The sequence below is a fragment of the Fukomys damarensis genome, unplaced genomic scaffold (assembly GCF_012274545.1).
Source record: "Fukomys damarensis isolate Sample0158 unplaced genomic scaffold, DMR_v1.0_HiC HiC_scaffold_7, whole genome shotgun sequence".
NCBI classification, from domain to species: domain Eukaryota; kingdom Metazoa; phylum Chordata; class Mammalia; order Rodentia; family Bathyergidae; genus Fukomys; species Fukomys damarensis.
The window spans coordinates 4,027,813-4,055,274 of NW_022900919.1; the positions used below are offsets into that span (position 1 = coordinate 4,027,813).

At 48.0% G+C, this 27,462-nt stretch overlaps 1 long non-coding RNA gene and 11 other non-coding genes across 12 annotated transcripts; all 12 read right to left on the reverse strand.

The window, feature by feature from the left end:
* Window positions 1–495: 495 nt before the first annotated feature.
* On the reverse strand, window positions 496–587 carry LOC117285268. Its single transcript, XR_004516249.1, has one exon. It is a non-coding gene; the product is annotated as a small nucleolar RNA SNORD116 (small nucleolar RNA).
* Window positions 588–2,228: 1,641 nt separating this feature from the next.
* LOC117285273 lies at window positions 2,229–2,320 on the reverse strand. The gene has a single exon (XR_004516254.1). It is a non-coding gene; the product is annotated as a small nucleolar RNA SNORD116 (small nucleolar RNA).
* A 1,832-nt stretch (window positions 2,321–4,152) lies between these two features.
* On the reverse strand, window positions 4,153–4,244 carry LOC117285272. Its single transcript, XR_004516253.1, has one exon. It is a non-coding gene; the product is annotated as a small nucleolar RNA SNORD116 (small nucleolar RNA).
* A 3,564-nt stretch (window positions 4,245–7,808) lies between these two features.
* On the reverse strand, window positions 7,809–7,901 carry LOC117285271. Its single transcript, XR_004516252.1, has one exon. It is a non-coding gene; the product is annotated as a small nucleolar RNA SNORD116 (small nucleolar RNA).
* Window positions 7,902–9,247: 1,346 nt separating this feature from the next.
* On the reverse strand, window positions 9,248–9,314 carry LOC117285238. The gene has a single exon (XR_004516231.1). It is a non-coding gene; the product is annotated as a small nucleolar RNA SNORD109A (small nucleolar RNA).
* A 4,105-nt stretch (window positions 9,315–13,419) lies between these two features.
* On the reverse strand, window positions 13,420–13,513 carry LOC117285269. Its single transcript, XR_004516250.1, has one exon. It is a non-coding gene; the product is annotated as a small nucleolar RNA SNORD116 (small nucleolar RNA).
* Window positions 13,514–14,007: 494 nt separating this feature from the next.
* Window positions 14,008–14,098, reverse strand: LOC117285274. The gene has a single exon (XR_004516255.1). It is a non-coding gene; the product is annotated as a small nucleolar RNA SNORD116 (small nucleolar RNA).
* Window positions 14,099–16,496: 2,398 nt separating this feature from the next.
* On the reverse strand, window positions 16,497–16,590 carry LOC117285270. Its single transcript, XR_004516251.1, has one exon. It is a non-coding gene; the product is annotated as a small nucleolar RNA SNORD116 (small nucleolar RNA).
* A 681-nt stretch (window positions 16,591–17,271) lies between these two features.
* On the reverse strand, window positions 17,272–17,362 carry LOC117285275. The gene has a single exon (XR_004516256.1). It is a non-coding gene; the product is annotated as a small nucleolar RNA SNORD116 (small nucleolar RNA).
* Window positions 17,363–18,486: 1,124 nt separating this feature from the next.
* LOC117285276 lies at window positions 18,487–18,577 on the reverse strand. The gene has a single exon (XR_004516257.1). It is a non-coding gene; the product is annotated as a small nucleolar RNA SNORD116 (small nucleolar RNA).
* Window positions 18,578–18,823: 246 nt separating this feature from the next.
* On the reverse strand, window positions 18,824–26,370 carry LOC104854440. Its single transcript, XR_778096.2, has 4 exons — window positions 26,051–26,370; window positions 21,761–21,801; window positions 20,517–20,559; window positions 18,824–18,942 (listed from the first exon to the last, which is right to left on the reverse strand). It is a non-coding gene; the product is annotated as an uncharacterized LOC104854440 (long non-coding RNA).
* On the reverse strand, window positions 20,979–21,045 carry LOC117285239. The gene has a single exon (XR_004516232.1). It is a non-coding gene; the product is annotated as a small nucleolar RNA SNORD109A (small nucleolar RNA).
* Window positions 26,371–27,462: the final 1,092 nt, after the last annotated feature.

Here is a 27,462-nt window from a genome sequence, read left to right on the forward strand (position 1 = left end):
GTCTTAGCCACTGCAGATAAAAAAGTTGCTGGTACATCTCAAGTGGCAGAGTCCCAAGAGCAGGTTCAGGGTGCGTGGGCAGCTTAGCTCATGGCCTCACAGCCTCTGTACCTCCAGTGTCCTGAGTTCTGCTTTCAGCAAAAGCTGACCCTAGACTCTCATTCCATGTTACAGAGATGCTCACTGCTAAGACAGGACAGACCAGAAGAGATGGGAATCCTACACAAGTGCTGTGGTCATTAAAGTGGGCAGTCCAACATCCAGGGTCATTGCTCACCAATACTGACCCCAACACAAACGTTGCCACAGGCACTGGAAACCTCACTTGTCAAATAATTCTGAAGGACATCTACACACCCTTTCCCGACTACTTCCCAAGGAAGGCCATGTCCTACTCCTGGGCTGAGTGAGCGCTGCTCACCATGGGACTAACTGCCGCTGCCCCATCCCATTAGCTACCCCACATCTTTCTAGTCTTCACTGCAGAAGTGTGCTGGACCTCAGTTCGATGAGAATGACGGTGTATATTTTTCACTCATTTTATTCAGCTTTCCAAGGAATGCATTTATGAGCATCATCATCGATCCAAGCACATTCTTGAGCCCTATAAATTAGGGAAGTGGTATGTTTGCATTTGCAGCCACTCACCTTCATCAGATATACAAAGCCATCCCAGTGAAGTCAACCCGCAGACATTCAAGGCTCTCTCTGAGGGTCTCAGGTACACAGTTTTTCACTCCAGGTCCCTGAGAACCATCACATGGCAACACCAACTGGGAAACGCAGAAGAAATACAGGTATGCTTCAGAGAAGGAGACAGATACACAGAGCATGAGGGAAATGTCATTCGCCTTACTGTGTTCCCATCCACTAAGATCCATATGCCTCATCTGCTCCTGGTATAGCACAGCCAGACATGTGCGCACAGAACAAGCATGTGCATCATCTCATGAAGAACACATATCTACAACCTCTCAACAAGCCCTCTCTGCACACCTCCAATGTAGCATTGTGATGCCTACAGATCCTGTCTTCTGCCAGAGACAGTCTTAACCTCTCAGGCTGCTAGCTCGATGGGCACAGGACTGCACTGTGACTCTGTGCAATTCTCAGCGTAATATTCCCTACTATGGACCAGGAACAACAGGCACACTGGTCCTAGAAACTGCTTCCTGACCAGCACACGGTGAAAACAGCACAGCACAGTGAATGCACTTTTCAACATGTCGTCAAGGACAGCAGCGCTGTGACACTGCACAATGCTCAGGAGTTATGCCAACCCCTTGCACTCCTCAGCCATCCTCCTCTTGGCCAATGCAGAAGATAAAGCTGTCAGCACAAGCACAGGGGCAGATGCCACAGTGCACTACCTCAGTACGTAAGTTCATTTACTGTATGGCTCACAGCCTCTGCACCTCTGCTACCCTTCCTTGTTCTGTCTTCAGCAAAAATTGAAAAGAAACCCTAACTGCACTTTGTAGAGCTACTCAAGCCTGGCATAGGGCAGCCAGAAGAAATGGGCACACTGAATTCTATACAAGTGCTATGGTCACTAGGGAGGGTAGCCAGGGATCTCAGGGTTGTTGTGAGTAATCACTGCCATGGGACTAAAATCACAAGACATCAGATCACTTTGATGGGCATGCATGAAACACATGAGCAACACCTTCTTCCTAAAACTTCTCTCACCCTCTAACTTTCCACCCTTTTGGTATTTCTCCAGGCCACTGCTACAAGGAAAACTGTATACATATTCTCTAGCTTAATGTTGGTGAGCAAAATCCCAATGGACACCAACAGAGGATCATACCCTATTAAGCTGGGTTACAACGACCTTCAAAAGAGCCCAAGCCAGTGTTTAGGCCTGCTTGGAGATCCATCCTGAACCACAGGAACTATTGCCCTCTAAAGAACAGAGGACCAACTGCACCAAGACCACCAATGATGAAAGCTAGCAGCTAGGCTAAATCTTCCTGGGCCAACAACAAACTCAGCAAACTATATAGACTCCCTGTGTCCAAGTCCTGGTCAGTAAAAAGATGGCCAGACATTCAAACAAGCTACGTGCTATACCCAAGAGTCCTAAGAATCCACTGACAGCTCTTGTGAATAAATCAGGCCATATTCTACTCCTCCTAGCCCAACTGGGAGGTGCCTGTGACAGGAATTAATGGTCAGTTGTTCCGTGCCATCCTTTATTTCTCTAGTCCCCACTGGAGAAGTGTGCTGGACCTCAGTTCTATGAGAATGACAGTATTGATTTTTCATTCACTTTCTTCTACTTTTCAAGGATTGTATGTATGAGAGTCATCATCAATCCAAGCACATTCTTGAGTCTTAGAAATCAAGAAACTCAAGTGAGTTTGTGCATGGAGTTACTTACTGTCATCAGCCATCCATCATCAAACAAAAGAAGCTACTCCAGACATGTCCCAGGGCTTGCTGACCTCTCCAGGGATCTGAAGATACACAGGTCTTCCCAAGAGGTCTTTGGAATCCATCATGTGGCAAGGCCACCTGGAAATGCAGAAGAAACATAGGTGTTCATCAGCAAAGTATATGGGCACACAGATCACAAGGGCAGTGCACTTGGCCTCTACCCCTGTTATCCAGTATCAAGTATCCATGTGCCTTATCTTCTTTTGGTAATGTACAGTCAGATGTGTACATCCACTGAGAATGCAAGCGTCAGCACCAGAGAGCACAAAGCTAAATTCTCTTATCAAAGTTCCGTTCACACCAGCAACGTTGTACCTAGTACCTACAGAACCTGCCTTCCACAGCAGGAAGTCTTGAACTCTGTGATGTGTCAGCCACAGACTATAGGCAAGAGAGGTAGAGAACTGCATGGAACTATACAAGGTCACTCCATGGACAGTGCTCCACTGTTCACTGGGTATGAGAGGGTACAATGACCCTGGAAACTATTCTAACTGATCGGCACATAACCCCAAAGCAAGACCACCACCACAAATACTTTCTGACATACTGCCAAAGTCTGTGACTCTGCCATGCTGGACAATATTCACTTGCTGCTCTAATACCCTATTTCAAACTCATTTGTAGCAGGGTGTCTCCAGGATGCCTCTTCTCAAACACCTTCTGTCAGCCAAGGCACAGCACAAAGCTGCTGGCACACATCCAGTGAGAGTTACCAGACAACGGCCTCAATGTGTAAGTTCATAAGGGGCATGGCCTCAAAGCCTGCACAAATCAGGTGTCCCTCCACTTTATGCCTTCAGCAAAGGCTAAAGTTGGACTCTAACCTCACACTGTGGGGCTGCTGATACCTGGAGCATGACAGGACAACAGGCATATCGAATCCTATGTGAATGCTATGACCATTAGGGATCCCAGGGGCCTGACCAACACCTACCAGGGTTCAACCCCCCCTGGGTCAGCCACTGGAAATTCCCTCACAGGATCACTCTGCAAGCTGGAAGCAAAATAAATGCTCAGCACTCTACCCAACACACTTCTCCCACCTGTGGCCGGTAGGCCTAGCTGGCCACCCATTCCACATTTCTCCAGAGCATCACTACAGGGGGAAAACACACATGTTCTTTTCCTTTCCCCAGGGACTAATGTTCCACCGGCCACCCTCTGACAACATATGCCCACTGATTGTATCCCACTGCCCTGGGTACTACAGCCCTAAGACAGACCGCCAAAAGGAGCCAAGGCAATGTCAAACTGTCTCAGCTCCATTTCCAACAACTAGTTCTGTCTCCTTTGAGGGGATGGAAGACCAAAGCACCAAGACTCAGCAAACGCAATGGCAATAAAGATACAGGCTAGCAGCAAAGCTAATTCTCCCAGAGATATTTGGTTTTCATTTGATATGTTTGTGCAGATCATGAAAATCTTTCTGCCTTCGCCTTCCAAGTGCTGGGATTACAAGCATGTACCACCACACCTGGCATTCCAGAGATATGCGTACACTCACTGACCTTTTAGGCTCCTGTGGTCCAGTGACAACCAAACATCAAGAAGGCCACCACTTGGGAGTCTGAGGTGTCCAGAGAATGGTCCTTTTCACAGCAAGTGTCTTTTCCTACTCTATCTGGGCCAACCAGGTGGTGCCCCCAGCGGCAATAATTGCCTCTGTACCTTTCCATCCCAGGTCTCTAGTCCCTCCTGGAGTAATGTGCTAGAACTCAGTTCAGTGAGAATGACGGTTCTAAGTTCTCCCTCATTTTGTTCAGCTTTCCAAGGAATACATGTATGAGAGTCATCATCAATCCAGGCACATTGTCTAGAACTAGAAATTAAGAATCTCAGTGTGAGTGCACAGAGCCACTTACCATCATCAGCCATTCATCAACATTCAGAAGCCTCTGCCTGTGGGTTCCAGGGTGTGCTGACCCCTCTGTGGATTCTCAGGACATGCTAGTCTTCCTTCTTGGTCCCTGGAATCTGTCACAAAGCAAAACCACCTGGGATGTGCAGGAAACATATAAGCATGCTTCAGAAAGCAAATGAACACACAGCTTGCAAGAGCAATTCACTTTGACCAAGTGGCCTCTTACCTACCCTGTCAGATCATATGCCTCAGTTGTCCCTTCCACAGCAGAGTCAAATATCCATGCAAGAGAGTGGGCATTCATTTACAGTGAATACAACATTATGGCAAAGTGCAAGAAATCTAGAATTTCTCACTAAAGCCCTTCTCTCACCTGCATCATTACAAAGAAATACCTATAGAGCCTTCCTTCTACAAGAGAAAGTCTTGACCTTACTGGGGAACTTGTTCACCATAGACTGCTATGGGTATAGAACCATATAGGGCCAGGAAAAGTCACTCACTCTGTGGACAAAGCAACTGTGCACTAGGCATAGCAGGACACAATGACCCTAGAAATTCTCCATACTGAGTGGTGACTGGTCCAAAATTGAGCACAAGCACCACACCTTCTTTTCAACGTAGGAACAACGTTAGCACCTCTGTAACACAGGACAACACTCACTGCCCAATTCCACTGCACCAATCCCATTTCCAACAAGGTTTCTCTGTTACCCCTCCCATCCTCTCAGCTGATGAAGAACACAGAAGCCTATGGCACACCTCTGGGGGCAGAGACCCCCATCACTAGTCTCAGCACACACAACCACATGGCTTCTCTACCTCCAGTGTCCTTCTCTGTTCTGCCTTTAGTACAGGGCTAAAAGTTGTGAACTTGCTTATGCCTGGCACATGACAGACCAGAAGAAATGGACATACCAAATCCCACTCAAGTGCTGTGGCAATTAAAGCAAATAGCTAGAGATCCCCAAGACAGTGCTGACTATCACTGGCCATGGGTCCAGACCCCAGATACAGCTGCCAAAACAATCTGATGAGCATCCAAGCAAGATATGCAAGGCACCCTCTTTCTGATACTTTTCTCATCTGCGCTGGGCCTAGCAAGCTGCACGGGGCAGGCTGCTGTCTCGAGTCCTAAGGAACATATGTTCATTCAGCAGAGACCAGCTAGTAAGACCTGGTTCGAACAGCTCTGGATCCTGTGTTATTCATGTAGCTGAGGGAATGTGTAGCAGTCCTTGCTGAGTTTCCCCCAAGGGCCCATTGTTCCAGTGACAGAATTTTGAACATCTACCTGTATTCACAGAGGAATTTGTCAGCTGACTTATGGATTCCACCCTTACAGTGTCCTTCTGTAGTCTACTCTCAGGCATAGCTGATATAAGAAGTTAACTTCACCTTAGGGGGCTGCTCATGGTTGGCTCACAACAAGCCAGAAAACACAGATACACTGAATCCTGCACAAATGCTGTGGTTATTAGAAAGAGAGAGGGAAATCATCAATGTAGGCTCTGTCTACACTCAACAACTCACACAGAGAAAGATCAGTCACTTATAGCTTGGTCTTTGGCTTGCCTAGGGGAATAAGGAACTGGTTCAGAACACAGTGGGGAACAGTTCATGTCCAGCAGTCAGAGGTGTTCTATGCCCAAAGGTCGGCTCGTGAGCACACAATGAATTGGTAATTTTCCCCACTCATCCCAGGGGAGCCACCCCCAGAGTCAGACTGAGCATTCCTGTTGCACATCTACCATCAGCCTACTTCCTGTCTTTGGGAGGCAGGGAAAGAACTATACCATGTACTTGCCAGGAGCTCCACACAGTATCTGCATGCTACCTGCTCTCGGACTCCCTGGCCACAAGTCCAAGTAAAGGCTTCTTGCAGTTCTCACCATCAGGGCTGTCTGTGTGCCACCACTGGGAAAAGGTGAATGCTTCTACCTGCTCAGGCCCAGCCCTAGAGAGCAGCCTCCTGTGTCTAGTCACCAGTTGCTGCTCACACAGACCATCACCTTCTAGGCCCTGTCCACTGGGGACTAACTCAGTTGGCCTTCTCCTCAAGGGCTGGTCTTACCCTCTCCCAGGAGAATGAGGACCTGGCCCTGAGCAGAGTCAGGCCTTTCCAGGACCCACAAGGGCACTAACCACACCACCAAACAGGAGCTCCAGGAAAACTCACTAAGTCTTCAGCACTCATTGCTTCCACAAAACTCACCTCACGAGAGCACCTCAGGGATTGCTTCAACCCCAGACCTGCCTAGCTTACCTCTTTGGCTCAGTCCTTCCTCCACCAGGCAGCCTGGCCAAACACCAGGGGCTCTCTCTGGGACCCAAGGTCTCCACACGGCCTGGCATGCCTCACACCTTCTGCCCAGCTGGGAAGTATGGAAATGACAGACGGGGATCTTTCACAGCAACTCCCCCTGTTGTAGACGTCACTCTGGTCAGAAGAATGAAGAGCTCATTAGGGAGCCCAACCTGTGCAGATGGGACTTCAGGGTCTGCAGGTGAGCGGGGCCTGACTCGGACATATGCTGACATCACCCAGGTACACACAGGTCAACAGTGTCACAGGACAGGACAGGGCAGAGGGATACTGACACACTGAGCTCTCCTGACAGAGCACCTGAGAACTCAGCCACCTTTCTCCTCCCACAAACATGCAGCTCGGATGGCTGGCCCTGAAGGGCACCCCAAGGGGCCTTTTCTTTCTTGCAAAGCAATAGCAAGGCAATTCTGAGGCACACAGTTATGTGACCCTTAGCAAAAATTAGTGGCGGTCACTCGCAAAGGCCCAGGGCACACCGATCCTCTAGGCCTTGGTGTATGGAGTCCTATGTGCAATCCTACTGCAGCCCACTGAAGGGCCCCTTCTGGGTGCAGATGGATGTGGTGAAAGGACCGTGACCCGCAGCTTGACCCCTGTTCCCAGACACGGACCCTGGTTAGCCCTGCCCACAGGAACCGGTCTCCAAGCCTCCTGAAATCCCCAGGTTCTGTGCTATTTGCTGCCACCACCAAGGGTGAGCACCAGCTGAACACTTTGCCTCCATGGCACTGCCAAAAGGGAGCTGCCAGCTCAGTCGAGTGTCCTGGTCGTCTTTCACATGTACCACCAGGGCCCGTCCACGGTCGACTAAATCTCACACAGCACCAGCATCTGTTTCCGCGGGGCACTGGGGTTTGCTCCCTCGGAACCCTGGGGCCTTCACCTGAGCACAGTCGGGATCACTAATGCCAGCCAGCCAAAAGAAGGTGCTGCACTGCCCTCCAGGGATACTGAGGGAAACTCGCAGGGCCTGTCCGGGGTCCCTTTCCTACACCAAGAACACGGAGAACAGGATCCATGCCACACAGGGCTCACCCAGCGGGCCCACGCACTAGCCAATACTCAGAAGCTTTGGGGATGGGAGGCTGGCACAGGGTAAACCTGTGTGGTCTGAGGAATGTGCGGAAGTGGACATGGATGCACCACTCCTACGGTCTGTGCGGGCGGCAACGTGCTGGACCTCAGTCACGATGAGAACGATGGTTTAGAGTCCTCACTCATTTTGTTCAGCTTTTCCAAGGAATGTTTTTGGGGTATCGTCATCGATCCACGCACACGCACAGATGCCTCAGAGGCATGAATGACTGGACAAGCTCTTCAACCAGAGGACCCTAAAGGCCCTGGGAGACCCAGGGCCAGGCTGATAGCCCAGGAACACTGTCCACTGCCAAGCATGAGTCCCCGTGGGCCATTTCTGCCCTGAGTAGACAGAAATCCTGGGGCCTCCATGGGTCTTCACCAAGACACCCATAGCCCAAGGCAGCAAATGCTAACCATCCTCCACAGCCCACAGGGGTGGAGCTCATTGGGAGGACACAGGCGTGCAGCCCTCCTAGGCTGCTCCACTGCCCAGGAACCAGAAACACCCAGCTGAAGTCACGCCTACAACAGCGACTCGCCCTAAGGAAAGCCGATGGAGAAAACCACATGTAAGGTAGGGACAGGCACCCATTTCTGCGATCCCACATCCCCCAGCCTGTGCCCTCACTCTGTCATCTACCTGTGCCCCTCACATACCTTGGGATCTTCCCATGTGCACGACTGTGTTCTTCCCATGTGTGCACAGGATGACTGTGGTGTGTGCTTAATCGGGCATGTGCCTATCCTTCTCTGGTCAGGATCTGTAGAATGCTGCTTTTGGCCCAACACCTTGCCTGGGCCCTTCCCCGGCCACAGCAGCACAAGGGCCCTTAGCAGCATGACACGTTCCTCCTGTGTGCACCCCATTCGGGGCCCAGGTGTCCTTGGCCTAAAGAAACTCCCATCGAGGAACTGCACACTCCCTGACGGTGCACCCCCATCCTCTGAAGAAGGCAGGGTGAGGGGGGTGGAGGGGACTTTCAAGAGTGGCACAGAAAGAAGAGAGAGAGATTCATGCCCTGAACCAGTGCCCTTTCTAAACTTCCAGGGATCCTGAGGAAGTTACCCATCTTGGCTTTATGGCACAGAGGACCTCATTCCAGGGCTTGCCTGCTTCCATGAAACAAGACAGAAGAGAAAGAGTCTCAGAAAATTCTACAACATAAAATCATAAAACACAAAAGTCTGTCCCGTTGTCCATATTTCACAAGGACATGTAGGATTCTTTTCTTCAGCCCAACACTGATAAGATCACCCACCAATGCTGAAGACTTCTGAACTCAATCGCTATTGCCTCGCTCTCCACTCAAGAACTGTGTCCTACATACAGGAATCTAGTGCAGTTCTGTTCAAAGTGTACACAGGGAAGCAAGGCTCGGTCACTGCACAACTTAAGGTGCACAGAACAGAAACCTAAGGCCCCATTCTGAGAGAAAGAAAACACATGCTCCTCCGGCTCTTGTGCTGTCAGTAATGTGGCACCACCTAGAGCCAGGCCTGGAGACTTCTCTGTCCTCTGAGCAGGCCGCTCATCTGGACCTCAGATTGACATCTGAAACGAGTCCCTCAGCGTCCTCAGGGAAGTGTTCTCTTCATCGATCCAGACAAGCAGCCTCCCAACAAACAGGGGCTTCCATCGCCAGGCTTGTTTTGTGCAGGCTTCTCAGCTGTGCTGTGACTGAAGCGCAGTAAAGTGCAGGAGGCATTTTGTGAGGGACCTGAAGAAGGGAAGGCTCACGCACATCGCATGAACACTAGAACCTTCCATTATTATACCAAAGGTAGACAACGCACTTTAAAATTCATGAAATCCTTTTCACCAGCGGAAATTATAAAAGTGAAGAAGCAAATTAACAAATCAGTATGATTAGAGCTAAAATATGAGGACAAGAAATTTCAAGGGAGTTGAATGTTGAGGCCCTGGCATGGCCACTACTGGGGGCTTTGAGCCAGATCTATGTTGAGAATCAAGAGCACAGAGCCAAGCAGAATTCTTTAAAATGCTTAGAGTTTGCCCAGAAAGGAAGCTCTTGCAAAGCTGTGGACAGCAAAGATAGAGCAGAGGAGACCTTCATTGCTGAGAAGGAACAAAATGGAAAAGATGGCCTGAGGGCATCACAAGAAGCAGCAGGACTTCCCCATCTGCAGCCTCCAAATTGCAAAACTGAAAGTCTTTGCTTTGAGAAGAAAGCCTCAGAGGACCATATTTGAGAATGGTGGCAGCCTAGAGAATCTGTTTCTTGAGATGGGAGTTCAGAGTGCTCTGCGATTCAGGCCCTTGACCCCTCCAGCCAAGAGAGAAGGAAGCTTGGCTACTGCTCCAGCTGGCAGCCAACATGGGTGTCAACCACACGGTACTGATTTTAGGTGCGTGCATAATGCAAGAATTCTAGGGGCTGGAAGGCTTGCACTCAGATTCCAGAAGCTATGAGAATGCTGCAGGAGAGACCCCAGAAGTTTGAAGAAGCCAGGACCATGGACTGCCTGAGGAAAACTGCAAGGAGGGAGCAGAGCTGGCCCAAGAGAGAAGCCAGGGGAATTACAAACACCAGAAGGACCTCAGGGTGGAGCCACCCAAACCCTGTGGAGTTCACTAATTGACACACATTGCCTGCGATGCTGGAATAGGAACTGTGGGACTTCATGTTTGCTCTGCTGCATTTTGGACTTGCTTTGGTCCCATTCCTTTGTATCCCCATTTGGAACTTTTTAAATGGAAATGCCTATTTTGGGCCACTGAATGTTGGAAGTGCTTTTTTTAAAAAAAAAAACAAATAAGAATTCCATACTTAGCCTACTTGAATTTAACTAAAATATTATCTTGCAGCAACAGAAAGAATCAAAAGAAGTGAAGAGGTCAGGGATTTTCCAAAGTATTCAAGAGACTTCAAAAGTAAAATGTAAAAGCTAAAAAATACAAAGGAGAATGCTCTGAGGAAAACAGACACACTCATAGGGTGAAAAAATGGATCATGCAAATATTTTTCTTTCAGCCTGGGAAATCAGGAACCCAACTGCCTTGGAGGTGTGAAATCCCCAGAACACACACAGTTTCAAAAACATCACAGCCATGGCTCACCTCATTTCCCTAATGGACTGCGACTCTTTCCAAACTTTAACCTGCAACAAAATATCATAAACACAAATCAAGAAATCCTTCAGAGAATCTAAAAGGCCATTCTAGACACTTATCCCATAATCTTCTCCACACGAGTCCTGGTTGGTCCTTTGCCATTTCATTTCCCCACTTGTTTCCACCTTCAACTGTTTTTCTACAGCCAAGAATCATCTAAACCATGCTATGCACTCAGTGGCACACAATTTTGTCCCAGAAGAGATTCCAGACTTTAATTATTAATGAAGATTTAAGAAAAAAATGCCAGGTGACAGGTAAAATGGAAAGCATCCAGGAGTCGTGTAGGGAGACCAAGATTTTAATATTTTGAAAGTGAGAGATAAAAATTTCAACATCACTTTCAACATGATAGAGAAAACTATACTATGCTGGACATTAGATGTATCTGAAAATTTTATAGACAGCATTCCACACAAAAGAGATAAACAGAGGACAAATTTGTAACAATGGAGATTATACATAAAAAGCTGGAACAGGATGCAACATTAGTGAAAGGAGTCAGAGGGAGTCGGCGTGTCCCATCTCTACTCAACAGTGGAGCTCAAGGAAGAAACCCAGGAGGAAGGCAAGGGAGTGCAAGCACAGGACCCTGGAGAGTGACGTTTGGGGGGAACTGGAGAACGCACACTGCTGTGAAACAGTACATCTTCACTCTTTTGCCTTGCTGTAGTATTTCCCGACCTCAATTTGAGAAACTAGAAGCCTGGGTTGAAAGACAAACTGTGACACTATTTATGAATTACGAACAACCCAACATGTACTCTATGCTGTTTAAAATAAAACTGCATGAAAAACTAAGACTTAGGCATAGTAACATTCTAGGATGCAGTAGTGACAGAACTTCTGTAAACAATCTAAAAACCTACAAAATATTCAGAAAATGTAAAGTGACTTCTGCTTTCTCTAACAGCAATCTACTTTGTTTAGTTCAAACTTTACAGACACCAGAGGTACTGACCTTGAAGCGGGACAACTGCCCTCATCCCTTACCTTGAACACACCCCCGTCCTGTGCACCAGCATAGATACCTAGATGACTCTTAAGATAAACGCCCGAACTACAAGGAATTCTTGCTTCTGGGCTGAAGTTAACTGCCTTGTTATTGTAATTTGTACATGGGTAACATGAACTCAGGAAATGAAATGAAACCACCTGAAGGAGACCATAGCTGTAAAACCTGTAAAAGAAGCAGCTACAGGCCAGTACCGGGTCCATCACGACCCCTGCTCTGACTGCAAGTGGCCTTTTGTGGACAAAATAAAACTTCTATTATTTTACTTCCATTCTGCTTCACTCGGTGTGTTTCACTTACTAATTCCTTCAACAATAGGAGAAAGGTTTATCATGCGAACAGAGGTCAAAAGAAAAGTTGAGGAGGACAACGGAAAATACCCTGAAATGTCAGAGACATCCACTGAGTCAATTCATCAAGAAAATATTGGACACCCAAATGTCTATGCAACCAATGACAGCTTCATAAAGAAACCAGAGCAGACAAAAATGAAAATCCACTAGAGGAGCTGTGACACAAATACAGGCCAATCTTGAATTCTTTGAAAAACTGTTGACAGTGAAAACACATTGCCATTCATTCTGCCCCAAACCCTTCCCAGATAATAAATAGAAGGTACTGCACTGCCCACAACAGCCAACAGAGGAAGCTCAAAATAGCTATCCAGGATTGCTTTCCTGCACCTAGAAGACACAGATCAAAAGTCATATGCTTGAAGATTCAAGAAAGGGGACGACACACTACGAAAAACAGAGCAGGTGACAGTGCATAGGAGTCTGGCACATGATGAACTCTGCATGAAGGGAAGGTGTGAGGAAATGGAGGAAGACACACTGGCTCATAAAAGTCCTAGAGTGACAGAATGCAGCAAACCTCATTCCAAATGACAAAGATGGTTTACAATGTTAATTATTTTCAGGTTTCACAAGGAATATCACTTGCAACACATCAAAAATCAGGATGAGTTCCAATATGGCCCCTCACACGGGCTTGTTATCTACGATTCCCGAAAGGACCCAGAGCCAGAACCACCTGCCATTCCGAACATCTCTCCTGCAGACCCCGCCCCTCAAAGCTGAGCCACAGCCTCAATGCTTTGACCCCATGGCAGGGGCAAGGAACAGTCTGCAGTCCATGCCACACTCCTCTTTCTCTTCCACTGCCAACATGAACCTAGGCCCCACTGACTCTCAACTACCTCTCAGGCCACACCACCATCTGCACAAGGCCTAGCCGTATCCTCTCCCAGGAGCCCGGGAACTCGGCCTCGGCACGGTCCGGCCTCACCAATGTCCACCCGTGCAGGGACTCCACCACCCAAACGGGGGCCCCGGAACACTCGCAGGGACCCCCCACGGATCCGGGCTGCAACACAGCCAACACCCAGCTTGGAATCCATTCAACCCTGCTCTCCTCTAGCTGGACCCAGCCCCCTGAAAACACGTCCCTAAGGCTTTGGGGGCACCGGGCTCCCCCGTGAGGCATGCCTGTGCGCTAGGGGGAACGTGAGCACCTGGACGGGGCCCTGCTCCTACGGTCTGTGCGGGCGGCAACGGGCTGGACCTCAGTCACGATGAGAACGATGGTTTAGAGTCCTCACTCATTTTGTTCAGCTTTTCCAAGGAATGTTTTTTGAGGTATCATCATCGATCCACGCACACGCACAGATGCCTCAGCTGCCCGCCAGTCCAAGGGCGTGGCCAGAGGCCCGGATCTCGACAAGGGGACACAGGGTTCGCAGTACTGCATGGCTGCTCTAGTCCTCCGGGAGCAGGAACCCTCAGCTCAAGGCACGCCCGATTCGCCAACTTTTCCTGAGGAATGCAGATGGAGGGAAGAGGCATGAGGTCGGGGAAGGGCGCCCGTTTCGCTCACTTCACGCCACCCTGGACGGCCCTCCGCCTCCCTCTTGGGGGCACATCGCTCAGGCCCCGGCACCCTCTTGCTTCGCCAAGCTCCTCACACGCCAGCGGCTCAGGGAGGGCTTCAACCCAGAACTGGCCTAGCCTGGCCCACCGCACACAGCGCAGGTTCCTAAGGGCCCCGCGACGGGGCAGTCCAGGGAGGAAGCCCTGGCTGGGGAGAAGCACGGGAGCACCTCCAGGGAAGACCTGCTCCGGCCTTCCCTTTGCACGTGCCTAAGTGCCGGACCTCAGTCACGATGAGAGAGACGGTTTAAGAGTCTTCACTCATTCTGTTCAGCTCCAAGGAATGTAATTGGGGTGTCATCATCGATCCGAGCACACTCCAATACATGCTGGAGGGGCTGCATGCTGGCCAAAGCTCCAACCCTGGCAGGCCTCCTAACACCTGGGGCCCAAGCACCACGGCCCAGGTACACACAGCCCATGGGAAGCGGCCACCCTCCACATCCTCACAGGCCAAGGCAGCTGGAGGGCCTCGGGAAGCTCCCGGTCCTGGACACAAGGTCTCCTCCTTGTGGCAAGAGAGGCTTACCATCTTCCACAGACCCAGGCGGCGGCAGAGCACAACTCTGGCGGCAATTTCATGTGGCTTCCGCATCAAGGAATCACAAAGCCCCAGCAGAAGGTGGGACGGCCACGGCAACTGCCCCTGAGCAGTACAGACAAAAAGAGCACCACACGTGAGGGACACAGGGGCACCCATTGCATCGATCCACTGTCGCCCTGCACGTCTCTCTAAGCCTGCTATCTGCGGGTCCTGCCTGTGATGCCTCTGGGGCTTCTCCCTGGAAGAGGCTATTCCCTCCCCCGGGCGGAGAGCACCTCCACGGATATGGCTTCCACGTGGGGGTTCCACGCCGCTCACCAACTCAGGGGACAAAACCTTCGCAGTGACCCCGCCCAGTTCACTGCACCTCCCACCTGCAACCTCCCACCTGCAACCTGTCCCCCGTCCCCCCTGTAACCTGCCCGCCAGCTGCCTGGCCACAGCAGCTCACCACGTGCCCTCAGGCTACAACACGCCACCTCCCACCACCTGAGGACGGCCAACAGGCCAGCCCCTTCACTTTCACAGGCCGCATTTGCAAGACACATCCCGCAAACTATGGACCCTTCAAGGCTGGTGGAAGGGATTAGCTGGGGTGTCCCACAGGGCCGCCAAGGGTTCCCTCATTCGTTTCCCTAGAAAAGCAAGCCTCACGGGGAACACTCCCCCTAGAGAATCCCAGGCCATGAACCCAATGGGACACAAAATACACAAAGCCCGTGTCACCGAAGATCGGCTCGCCGGCTTCTCAGCAGCGTATCACCACTGGACTCAGGCACGGACCCGCAGGTCCCACAGCAAGAGGCTCCAAATGACTGTCCAGGGACTGGCCTCACATGGAGCAAGCATGCTTCTTGGGTGCAGCTCCGGGGAGAACTTCATCACCCAGGAAGCCTGACACCATGGATGCCCTGCTACCTGACGCTCACAGGGACAACACGAACCCTCCAAGCTACCCGCCGGGGACCTCTACGGCACTAACCCGCCTCGGAGGAACTGCATGGCCTCGCTCGCCATGGCCCTCTCCGGGTGGCCCAGGTCCACGGGCTCCCTGGGAAAGCGCAAACCCTGCTGGGAGTTTCCCAGGGAATCCCGGAGGGAGGGCCAGCTAGTGTCCCATTCCATGGGCAGGCCAACTGTGGGGACTGGCCTTCACAACAAGCGGGCTGACGTGGGCTGGACTCGCACAGAAGCCCTCCTCTCCCGGGCCCAACTCGGCCAACGGTGTCACTGCCCGGGGACCCAACACACGGACCCCTGCCCACAGACGCAACTCCCAACACAGCACGCGGGATCACACGCATTTCTACTGCCCCCAACTTGCACGTGGGACAGCCGGCCCTGACACGCCCCGAGGGACTCCTTCTGGCAAGTCAACAGCAATGCAATCCTGCACCACAGCTCACTGCTGCCCACCAGGGAGCCGGCAGGCCTCAGGGAACCTCCACCTTTCCCTGCCATTTCCTACTGGCACCCAAGCCACACACTGCCACCCTCGGTGGACTTCAGGGTTCCTTCTGGGGCACAGCGGCCCAAGGGGAGCTGCCATGGGCAGTGAGGCACGCTCCGCCGAGCCGCAAGATCCCTTCACACGGGCTGGGTATACTCCTTCCCGAAGAACCCACAGCCAGAACCGCCTGCCATTCCTGACATCTCTCCTGCAGGCCCCGCCCCTCAAAGCTGAGCCACAGCCTCAATGCTTTGACCCCATGGCAGGGGCAAGGAACAGTCTGCAGTCCATGCCACACTCCTCTTTCTCTTCCACTGCCAACATGAACCTAGGCCCCACTGACTCTCAACTACCTCTCAGGCCACACCACCATCTGCACAAGGCCTAGCCGTATCCTCTCCCAGGAGCCCGGGAACTCGGCCTCGGCACGGTCCGGCCTCACCAATGTCCACCCGTGCAGGGACTCCACCACCCAAACGGGGGCCCCGGAACACTCGCAGGGGCCCCCCACGGATCCGGGCTGCAACACAGCCAACACCCAGCTTGGAATCCATTCAACCCTGCTCTCCTCTAGCTGGACCCAGCCCCCTGAAAACACGTCCCTAAGGCTTTGGGGGCACCGGGCTCCCCCGTGAGGCATGCCTGTGCGCTAGGGGGAACGTGAGCACCTGGACGGGGCCCTGCTCCTACGGTCTGTGCGGGCGGCAACGGGCTGGACCTCAGTCACGATGAGAACGATGGTTTAGAGTCCTCACTCATTTTGTTCAGCTTTTCCAAGGAATGTTTTTTGAGGTATCATCATCGATCCACGCACACGCACAGATGCCTCAGCTGCCCGCCAGTCCAAGGGCGACTGGGCAAGCCCTGCACCTACAAGACCCTGAAGGCCTTGGGAGACCCGAGTGGGAGCCACTGGGCCCCAGCAGCCGGTCCCTCTCAGGTCGGAAAGCCCCTGGCCTTTGCAGGCCTGCACACACAGAGGGCTTCAGGCCTCCATCATCTCTTCACAAAGGGGCAGGAAATGCTTACCACCTTCCAACGGCCAGAGGCCCGGATCTCGACAAGGGGACACAGGGTTCGCAGTACTGCATGGCTGCTCTAGTCCTCCGGGAGCAGGAACCCTCAGCTCAAGGCACGCCCGATTCGCCAACTTTTCCTGAGGAATGCAGATGGAGGGAAGAGGCATGAGGTCGGGGAAGGGCGCCCGTTTCGCTCACTTCACGCCACCCTGGACGGCCCTCCGCCTCCCTCTTGGGGGCACATCGCTCAGGCCCCGGCACCCTCTTGCTTCGCCAAGCTCCTCACACGCCAGCGGCTCAGGGAGGGCTTCAACCCAGAACTGGCCTAGCCTGGCCCACCGCACACAGCGCAGGTTCCTAAGGGCCCCGCGACGGGGCAGTCCAGGGAGGAAGCCCTGGCTGGGGAGAAGCACGGGAGCACCTCCAGGGAAGACCTGCTCCGGCCTTCCCTTTGCACGTGCCTAAGTGCCGGACCTCAGTCACGATGAGAGAGACGGTTTAAGAGTCTTCACTCATTCTGTTCAGCTCCAAGGAATGTAATTGGGGTGTCATCATCGATCCGAGCACACTCCAATACATGCTGGAGGGGCTGCATGCAGGCCAAAGCTCCAACCCTGGCAGGCCTCGTAACACCTGGGGCCCAAGCACCACGGCCCAGGTACGCACAGCCCATGGGAGGCGGCCACCCTCCACATCCTCACAGGCCAAGGCAGCTGGAGGGCCTCGGGAAGCTCCCGGTCCTGGACACAAGGTCTCCTCCTTGTGGCAAGAGAGGCTTACCATCTTCCACAGACCCAGGCGGCGGCAGAGCACAACTCTGGCGGCAATTTCATGTGGCTTCCGCATCAAGGAATCACAAAGCCCCAGCAGAAGGTGGGACGGCCACGGCAACTGCCCCTGAGCAGTACAGACAAAAAGAGCACCACACGTGAGGGACACAGGGGCACCCATTGCATCGATCCACTGTCGCCCCTACTTCTCTCTAAGCCTGCTATCTGCTGGTCCTGCCTGTGATGCCTCTGGGGCTTCTCCCTGGAAGAGGCTATTCCCTCCCCCGGGCGGAGAGCACCTCCACGGATATGGCTTCCACGTGGGGGTTCCACGCCGCTCACCAACTCAGGGGACAAAACCTTCGCAGTGACCCCGCCCAGTTCACTGCACCTCCCACCTGCAACCTCCCACCTGCAACCTGTCCCCCGTCCCCCCTGTAACCTGCCCGCCAGCTGCCTGGCCACAGCAGCTCACCACGTGCCCTCAGGCTACAACACGCCACCTCCCACCACCTGAGGACGGCCAACAGGCCAGCCCCTTCACTTTCACAGGCCGCATTTGCAAGACACATCCCGCAAACTATGGATCCTTCAAGGCTGGTGGAAGGGATTAGCTGGCGTGTCCCACAGGGCCGCCAAGGGTTCCCTCATTCGTTTCCCTAGAAAAGCAAGCCTCACGGGGAACACTCCCCCTAGAGAATCCCAGGCCATGAACCCAATGGGACACAAAATACACAAAGCCCGTGCCACGGAAGTTCAGCTCGCAGGCTTCCCAGCAGGGTATCACCACTGGACTCTGGCAGCGCCTAGGTACAGGGCTGACTAGGGTTTCGTAAGCCCTGGCTTGAGAGAAGCATGGCAGCTTTTCCCAGGGACGACCTGCTCGTATCTTCCTTTTGCATGTGCCTAAGTGCTGTACCTCATTTTAGATGAGAGAGACAGTTGAAGAGATTTCACTCATTTTGTTCAGCTCCAGGCAATGTAATTAGTATGTTCTCATCCATCCAGTGACGCACAAAAATGCCTCAGTCTCCATCAGTGGAAGGAGAATTGTTCAATCTCTCCACCTATCAGATCGTGAAGGTCCTTGCAGATTTCAATCAATGCTACTATCCCAGAAACAGGGGAATGGAGCATGAAGCCCCTTTTTTGTTCTGTGGGCCATTTGAGCCTGCCGAGATGGAGGTGCAGGAATCTCTTTAATATCTCCATGTAAGTATTTTACAGTTTCAGTGTGATATACTTACCATCCTCCATAATCCAGATTCCTGGGGTGACAGGAGTGACACATGGTTTCCAGTTCCCCAAGGATCCTCTTGCTTCAAGACCAGTAACTCACATCTCTGGGCTGGCTTTCCACTGGAAGTGCCCCTGAGAAGTACAGAGATAACCACCGTGCCTCAGAGTATGGAATGTACAGGAACAGCTTAGTAACTGAGCGAAGAAGGGAAAGGACTCATACTCTTTTAAGTAACTCTACGAAACAAGAGTTATGCACTTACTAGAGAAGACTGTGGAAGCAGTGTCAATGACAAGGTTAGAGAAGGCAAATGTAAAAGAAAGAACGAATGAATGAAAGGTACCAAGTATCCTTAGGACGTGTACAAGAAGACCACAGGAAAGTACAGAAGCAATGCACAGAATGAGAGATCCAAGTGCACCAACCAAAATGCTGAGGTGGGCCTGCCTCCCATCTCCGCTTGATTGCATGGTCAATACCATGCTACCTAACTTTGGGTAAGGCCCTCAACAGTGTGCACAAAGGTATACTCACATCTCTGCCCAAATACTCACAATATATTAGTTCCAGAGTCACTGTATTTCTACAGTAGACACACACGCAACTCACTACTAACTCTAAATTCACCATGAATAAGGTACTCCTAAGTAGCCAACTATCCATCTCTGCAATTAGGTCCCGTTGATGTTATGCTGTGCTGGACAGAGTGGGGAGTCTGACCTGTGAGTATTAGACTTAAGTGTGAGAGAGAAGATCCAGGCCTGAGTGAGATATAGGTCAAGTCACCCAGGCACATGTAGTCCAACATTGTCATGGGATAGACACCAAAGGAGGCAGCCACAAACAGGAAGAACTCAAGATGGAGCACAGAGAACACATACCCATTTCTTTTTTTCTTCATTTACTTCTAGTTTTTTTTTTCACATACCCATTTCTGTTGTAAGTGTACAGCTTGAGCGACTGGACCTGAAGAGAATGCCAAGGGATCTCACGACAAAGAATAATATCCTGGGAGCACAGTGCTCTGTGATCCTCAGTGGAATACAATGGCAGCCACCAGGGGGAGCCACAGACCATACTGACCCTCAAACACCCCCAGTTACTTCTCCGGGGAAGAAGCACAAGGTTCAGGCACACACTGCCAGAGACAGAAAAAACAGCACCTTCTGGGTGGTACAATGGCAGGGGCAATGCAAGGCCAAATGCAAGCTATAGAGCTGCACACAATCTCTCTAGAACACTTGTCCAGCGATTGCCTGGCCACAGAGGCTGAACGCATGGCTTCTGCGATGCCTGACATCAATGATGTCCCTGCCAGCACCAGTCGAAGCCCGCAGAGCAGGGCATTGTTGTGCTCCCCAGGATGTCGCTGGGGGCTGACCCTGTCTCGTCACCAATTCCTGTTTCACATACACTAGCACCCCAGGTCCTTTCCAGAGTCACTAAGACAGCACCACCTGCTCCTGCAGGGCAGGGCTGGGCCTTCTGGGACAGGATTGCCAGGTACCAGCAGCCTAAGGCACCAACCACAAAGATGGGGGTGCTCAGCATAGTTCCCCAGCCTCCCCTTGCCTACACGGCCCACATGCAGCGCAGATCCATTCGACCCAGACTGGCCTCGAGGGGCCTCACCCATGAGCAGTGAGCCCTGGAGATCAGATCACGGTGCATATGAATTTCAAGGGAAGCTGCCGTAGCTACTCACCTTGGCTTCCTGACGTGGAGGTGTCACTCCAGGCCGCCTCTACCTAGCAACACAAAACCGAAAGAAATAGTCTCAGAAAACTATCCATCATAAAATAAAAAAGCACAAAGGTTGGTCCCATTGTCCATATTTCACACGGACATGTAGGATTCTTTTCTTCAGCCCAACACTGATAAGATCACCCACCAATGCTGAAGACTTCTGAACTCAATCGCTATTGCCTCGCTCTCCACTCAAGAACTGTGTCCTACATACAGGAATCTAGCGCAGTTCTGTTCAAAGTGTACACAGGGAAGCAAGGCTCGGTCACTGCACAACTTAAGGTGCACAGAACAGAAACCTAAGGCCCCATTCTGAGAGAAAGAAAACACATGCTCCTCCGGCTCTTGTGCTGTCAGTAATGTGGCACCACCTAGAGCCAGGCCTGGAGACTTCTCTGTCCTCTGAGCAGGCCGCTCATCTGGACCTCAGATTGACATCTGAAACGAGTCCCTCAGCGTCCTCAGGGAAGTGTTCTCTTCATCGATCCAGACAAGCAGCCTCCCGACAAACAGGGGCTTCCATCGCCAGGCTTGTTTTGTGCAGGTTTCTCAGCTGTGCTGTGACTGAAGCGCAGTAAAGTGCAGGAGGCATTTTGTGAGGGACCTGAAGAAGGGAAGGCTCACGCACATCGCATGAACACTAGAACCTTCCATTATACCAAAGGTAGACAACGCGCTTTAAAATTCATGAAATCCTTTTCACCAGCAGAAATTATAAAAATTGAAGTATCAAGCACCTGGGATTTAGCTCAGTGGTTCCACCACCTGCCTCCCAAGCACAAGGTCCTGAGTTCAATCCCCAGTACCAAAAAAAGAAAAAAAAAGTGAAATAACACAATTACAAACTAGTATCAGACTAGTATGATTATAGCAAAAAATAAGAGTACTAGCAACTATATTTTGAATGTGCCAGATAAAGGTATAATATTTAGCCTACTTAAAATTAAATAAAATACTGTCTTCAAGAAATACAAAATGTTTAAAGAGGCGTGAGATTCTCAAAAAGTATTCAAGAGACTACAAAAGTAAATTGTAAAAAGCTAAAAAATGCTAATGAAATCATTTAAATAAAATAGGGACACTCACAGGGTGAAAAATCCATCATACAAATATTTCCCTGCCATCCTGGGAAACCATGGACCCTTGGAGGTGTGAAATTCCCAGAACACACACAGTTTCAAAAACATCACAGCCATGGCTCACCTCATTTCCCTAATGGACTGAGACTCTTTCCAAACTTTAACCTGCAACAAAATAACATAAACACAAATCGTGAAATTATTAAGATAATACAAAATGTGCTTCTATAGAAGTCATCATGCAGAGATCTCTGCCCAAGCCCCAGTTGGGTCCTTTCTCATTTCATTTCTTCACTTATTTCTACCCTAAATTTTTATTCTACACTCAATAGTTATCTTAACCATGCTATGCACTTAGTGGTACAATCATTTTCTCCCATGAGAGGCTCTAGAGTTTGAATAACTTCATAAAGACTTTATGAATACATGCCTGATGATAGGTAAAATGGAAAGCATCCAGTGAAGGGAGACTAGTATTTTGAAAGTTAGAAATTCAAATTTGAAAATCAATTTCAACAGGATAGAGAAAACTATACTATGCTGGACCTTAGATGTATCTGAAAATTTTATATACAACATTATAAATGAAAGGAAAAAGAGATGATTAATTTTATAATAATGGAGATTATACACAAAAAGATAGAACGGAATGAGACATTACAGGACTGCAACATTAGTGAAAGGAGGCAGAGGGAGTCGGCGTGTCCCATCTCTACTCAACAGTGGAGCTCAAGGAAGAAACCCAGGAGGAAGGCAAGGGAGTGCAAGCACAGGACCCTGGAGAGTGACGTTTGGGGGGAACTGGAGAACGCACACTCCTGGGAAACATTACATCTATGCTCTTTTGCCTGTTCTCTAGTATTTCCTGACCTGAATTTGAGGAACTAGAGGGGAGAGGTGAAAGACAAACCATGAAGTTGTTTGTGAATAACAAAAAAACCTAGTATGTTTTACATGTTGTTTACAATACCACTGGCTGAAAAATAAAGATGTAGGCGTGTTAACTTTCCAGGATGTAGTAGAAAGGTTTATCATGCAAACATAAATCAAAAGAATAGTGAAACAGAAGGTAGATGAGAGCAAGGAAATTTTTCCTGAAGAGTGAGGGACACCTATGGAGTTAACTCACCAAGAAAATACTACAGATCTCAATGAGTATCCAACAAAGACTTCATAAAGAAGCCAAAGCAGACAGAAATGAAAGCAAAAACCCGCTATTACAGATGGGCCTCTTTGCACTCTGCTCTCGGAAAGTCACTCATATAAAGACCTGAAAACTACTATGTGTGCCCTATGTGAATGACATCAGAGTGATACAGCACTCTCTTCAGCTATCCTTTCTGAATCTTAAGTAATCTTGCAGGCCACACATCTTGCATTTAAACTGACACTGATCCTGTGCCATATCAAATGGAAAAAACAAGCACACATGTGTAATGATTAAAATATACATTGGATTAACCATTGTGAGGCTATAAAAGTATATAATTTGCTTTCAATTATTTCTTTCTCCTATGAGAAGAGTTTCTCACTATTTAGACACATTTTTTGCCTTTATAAAATGTTTACTATATGAGATATGATACAAATACAGAGAAATCTTGAATGCCTTTAAAAATATATTATGATAAAAAACACATTGCCATTCATTCCCCCAAAATTACTCTCCTTCACTTCAAACACGTTCATCCTGTTGTTAATTTCACTTCTTAAAACAGACTGGGAAGTCCTCTTGGGTGAGAGTCTTTAGTGGCACTGTTGTGGCTACATTTATGTCTCGGGATTTAGCTCAGTGGTTCTGCCACTAGTCTCGCAAGCACAAAGACCTGAATTCAATCCCTGGCACCAAAAATAAATAAATAAATAAATAAATAAATAAACAAAAAAAAATTTATGTCTTGAATTGATTGAAACTTTTGCCTTTCTTGGTCATTTTTTACTTTTGGGACCAGCCTGAAGTTTCATAGTTCAGGATCTGGTGCATAGCATAGAAGAGGACACACCGTCATGATTTTACAAGTCTTTCTGGCAACAGCTTTTACTCAACATTTTTTAATCATACCTCATAAATAACGCACAAAGATTTCCAGAAGTGCTTTAGAAAGTGGCAAGAAAAACTACATATGTGTGTTCAAGATGTAAGTGAGTATTTTGATAGGGATTAATGGCCACATTACTATAATAAAGTTTTTAAGAAATTTCAACACACATTGTATTTATTATCACCCCTGATCCCAGAGGATCAATGAAATTAGAAGATGCAGAAACAACTCCAAACACACTCAGCCATCTCATCCTTGACAAAGGTTCCAAACACTCTCAGTGGAGGAAAAACAGCCTCTTTAAATGCTGCTGGAAGAACTGGGTTTCAACTTGCCAAAGATTAAAAGTAGACCTGTATCTTTCACCATGTTCTAAACTAAAATCAAAATGGATCAAAGATTCAAATATTAAACAGAAACACTAAACCTGCTAGAAGACAGGTCAGGTAGAACTCTTGAAGACTTTGGCATAGGAAGACTTTATGAACAAAACCTCAGTTGCACAGGAAAAAAACAAAAAGAATCAACTGGGATCTCTTATTTAAAAAGCTTCTGCACAGCAAGAGAAACTACCAACAGAGTGAAGAGACAACCCACAATGTGGGAAAAAAAATTTCACCAGCTGTTCCTCAGACAGTAGACAGGTCTACTATCTAGAATATACAAAGAACTTTAAAATTTAGACCCTCAAATTTAAAGACCCAATCAAAAAATTGCCATCTGAAATGAACAGACATTTCTCAGACAAAGTATAAACAGTAAATAAACAAATGAAAAAATATTCAACATCACTGGTCATTCGAGAGATGCAAATGAAAACAACACTGAGATTCTTTATCACTCCAGAAAGAATAGCTGCTATCAAGAAATCAACCAATAACAAATGCTGGTGGGGCTGTGGGGAGAAAGGAACCCTTCTCCACTGTGGTGGGAGTGCAGACTGGTGCAACCACATGGAAATCAGCGTGGAGATTCCTCAAAAAGCTAGGATTAGAAGTCCCATTTGACCCAGCTATTCTCCTGCTGGGAATCTTCCCAAAAGAACTAAAACCAGCATGCCACAGTGATATATGCACGCCCCTGTTCATAGTGGCACAGTTTATAATAGCTAAATCTTGGAAACAGCACAAATCTCTGTCAACTGGTGACTGGATATAGATGTGTAGTTTAGAGTACTACTCAGCCATAAAGTGTAAAAAACTAGAGTCATTTATAGCTAAATGGATGCATATTGAGGCCATACTCTTAAGGGAAACAAATAGGACACATATGTATAAATACCAAATTATTTCTCTGGTGTAAGAAACTGAAAGCGTAATTAAGAACCAAAATGTATAGGAGATAATGTGAAATCAGAAGCAAAGATTCAAAGGGAAAGGGGAAGTAATGGAGGATGGAGGAAAGGAAAAGAACGAAAGAAAAAATATGAGAGAAAGAAGGAAAAAAACAACACTTTTGTAAATAGGGAGAAGCAGAGCACTAGAAGGGAGAGAAGGGGAATGGGAAAAAAAAAGAATGAAGATATATCATGTACAGCTACAAATCCCGATGATGAAATGTGATTATGATGTATACCTAAAATGTACCGTTTTTTTAAAAAAAGAAAGTATATGAATATTCATAAACCTCCAGCCATCTATTCCTAGCAAGATTATTTATGGCAGCCAAAAAATAGATAAAAACAATCCAAATGCCTATTAACTGCAGTATGGATAAATAAAATGTGGTACATCTATGTAACAGAATGTCACTCATCCATCTAAAGGAAAGGAGATCTAACACCAGGTATGACACGACCCAACTTTGGAAACTATGCAAATAAAATTGCTCAGGGTAAAAACTTCCCTCTGATGTAAATACCTCAAAGTGTAATCAAAATATTCATGCACTTTTTCTACTTTCATGTTTCCTGAGCATATATGTAGGACAGAATCAATCTGCTCAAACTTTTATAGAATTTTGCTGTCATTTCAGACTTACTGAACAGACACTTTCTCTCAGGGCATAACTGTGCTTTGAATGTTTCTGCACTGATATTAGGTTCTACCTCTATATTCTGGAAGTGCCTGTCAGGCTTTCCACCACAACCTTACTATTTTTCCTTTGTAACTGTTAACTATCTCACAGAGAAGGTAACTGCAGACTATGTGGGTATCAAGTTTCTCCTCAAATTTTCTCCATGTCTTAACAACCTTTCATGGCCTCTGGTGGACAAAAATTATGAAATTTGTCAAATACTAAATTTGAAAACCTACTATCCTTTCTTGTATGTTTATGAAGGCTATCATGAAAATACCTTTATCTTCAACTTTATTTGTCTATTAATTCATTTGTTCTTGTAAACTAATTTAATTATATTTTAAAGATCTTACCATCATTAGTCAGTATCTTCCTCCTTCAAGAGATTTACCCCGTCCAGCTATCCCTGAATGGTGCCGGTGAAAACCAGCGGTTATTCACTAAGTTCAGTCCACTGGTGTCCTTTATATACAAAGTTTCATCCATCTCTGACTTGCTGCTTCTGTACTCCCCTTCCTTCAGTATTCTCAACATTCTGCAGCCCGGACTGCAAAAATCTTAAGATAGTTAATTCACGCACAAACACCCAATTACCAAAAAATAAATGACAGCATAGCATGTTGGTTCAATGGTGAACAAATCAAAGTTCTAAATATTTTCTTCCATTACTGTGGCAGAGAAATGCAACATTATGCCACAATTCCTCCTGCATGTCATGTGACCAGCATTTCACTTACTCTCTGAGGACTTCTAAGCAACTGCACATGCAAGCTACAATGTGTGTTAGAAAGGAGCTAAAATGAGTAGAGAGAGTAAACTGATGGTAGAACAGGTATTCAAATGATTGGAGATTGTTTAGGATGCAGAACATAGGGTCATCAATGACAAATGGGTGGTAAGAGATTTGTAGTTCAGACATTTACATTTACATCAGTTTCCAGTTGTTTTTGATTCAGGGATTCTAAATGGTGTTCTTCTTCTGTTGCTGTATTGTATTTTTCTTGATACTGCCTACCTCTGTCTATTCTAAAATAACTTCTAGAGGGACTACATTTTTTATTGGCTATTTCTCTTTGGATTTTGGCTGTGCCCATGTGATAGTTCAGTACTTCTGGCCCAAGATCACAGCATGCTATCTCCTAAGTAATAGTATGCCATATTTCTAGGTCACAAACCCTGAAGTTACACACCATGGAATTTTTCCACAAATCAATTTCTTATTCACCTTTTTCTCTTGTATCTGAAAAATCCCAACATTTACTTTTGAACTGAGAAACATTACTTAATAATCTACATGATGCTGACATTAAAGTCACAGGAAAACTACTGAGAATGTATCATTCAATAAAATCTGCTTTTGCACAAGAGATTTAGCAAATCATAAATATTTTTAACTATAAAGTTTGTGTTACCATAGAATTTTTTTTAGAAGTTATGAATAATGGGAAAAATTACACAGCCCAACTCAATACTCAGCCTCAATTTACTTATGAAAAGGAATTCCATATGGTTAGTACAAGCATCAAATGAGACAATTACTCCATGTATAATGTTCCTATTTTTAAGTGGCAATATACTCGGAATGCAATGAGCGCTGTATACAGAAATATATATGTAATTGAAACTATACACACATAAAAAAGCAAAATAACCACCAGAACCCACTACAAACATTGTGAGTATACTTCCTATAAAGTTGATTTTATTGACCATATCACAATAAATACATATATCACTTCACATTATTGATATACACTGTCAATTC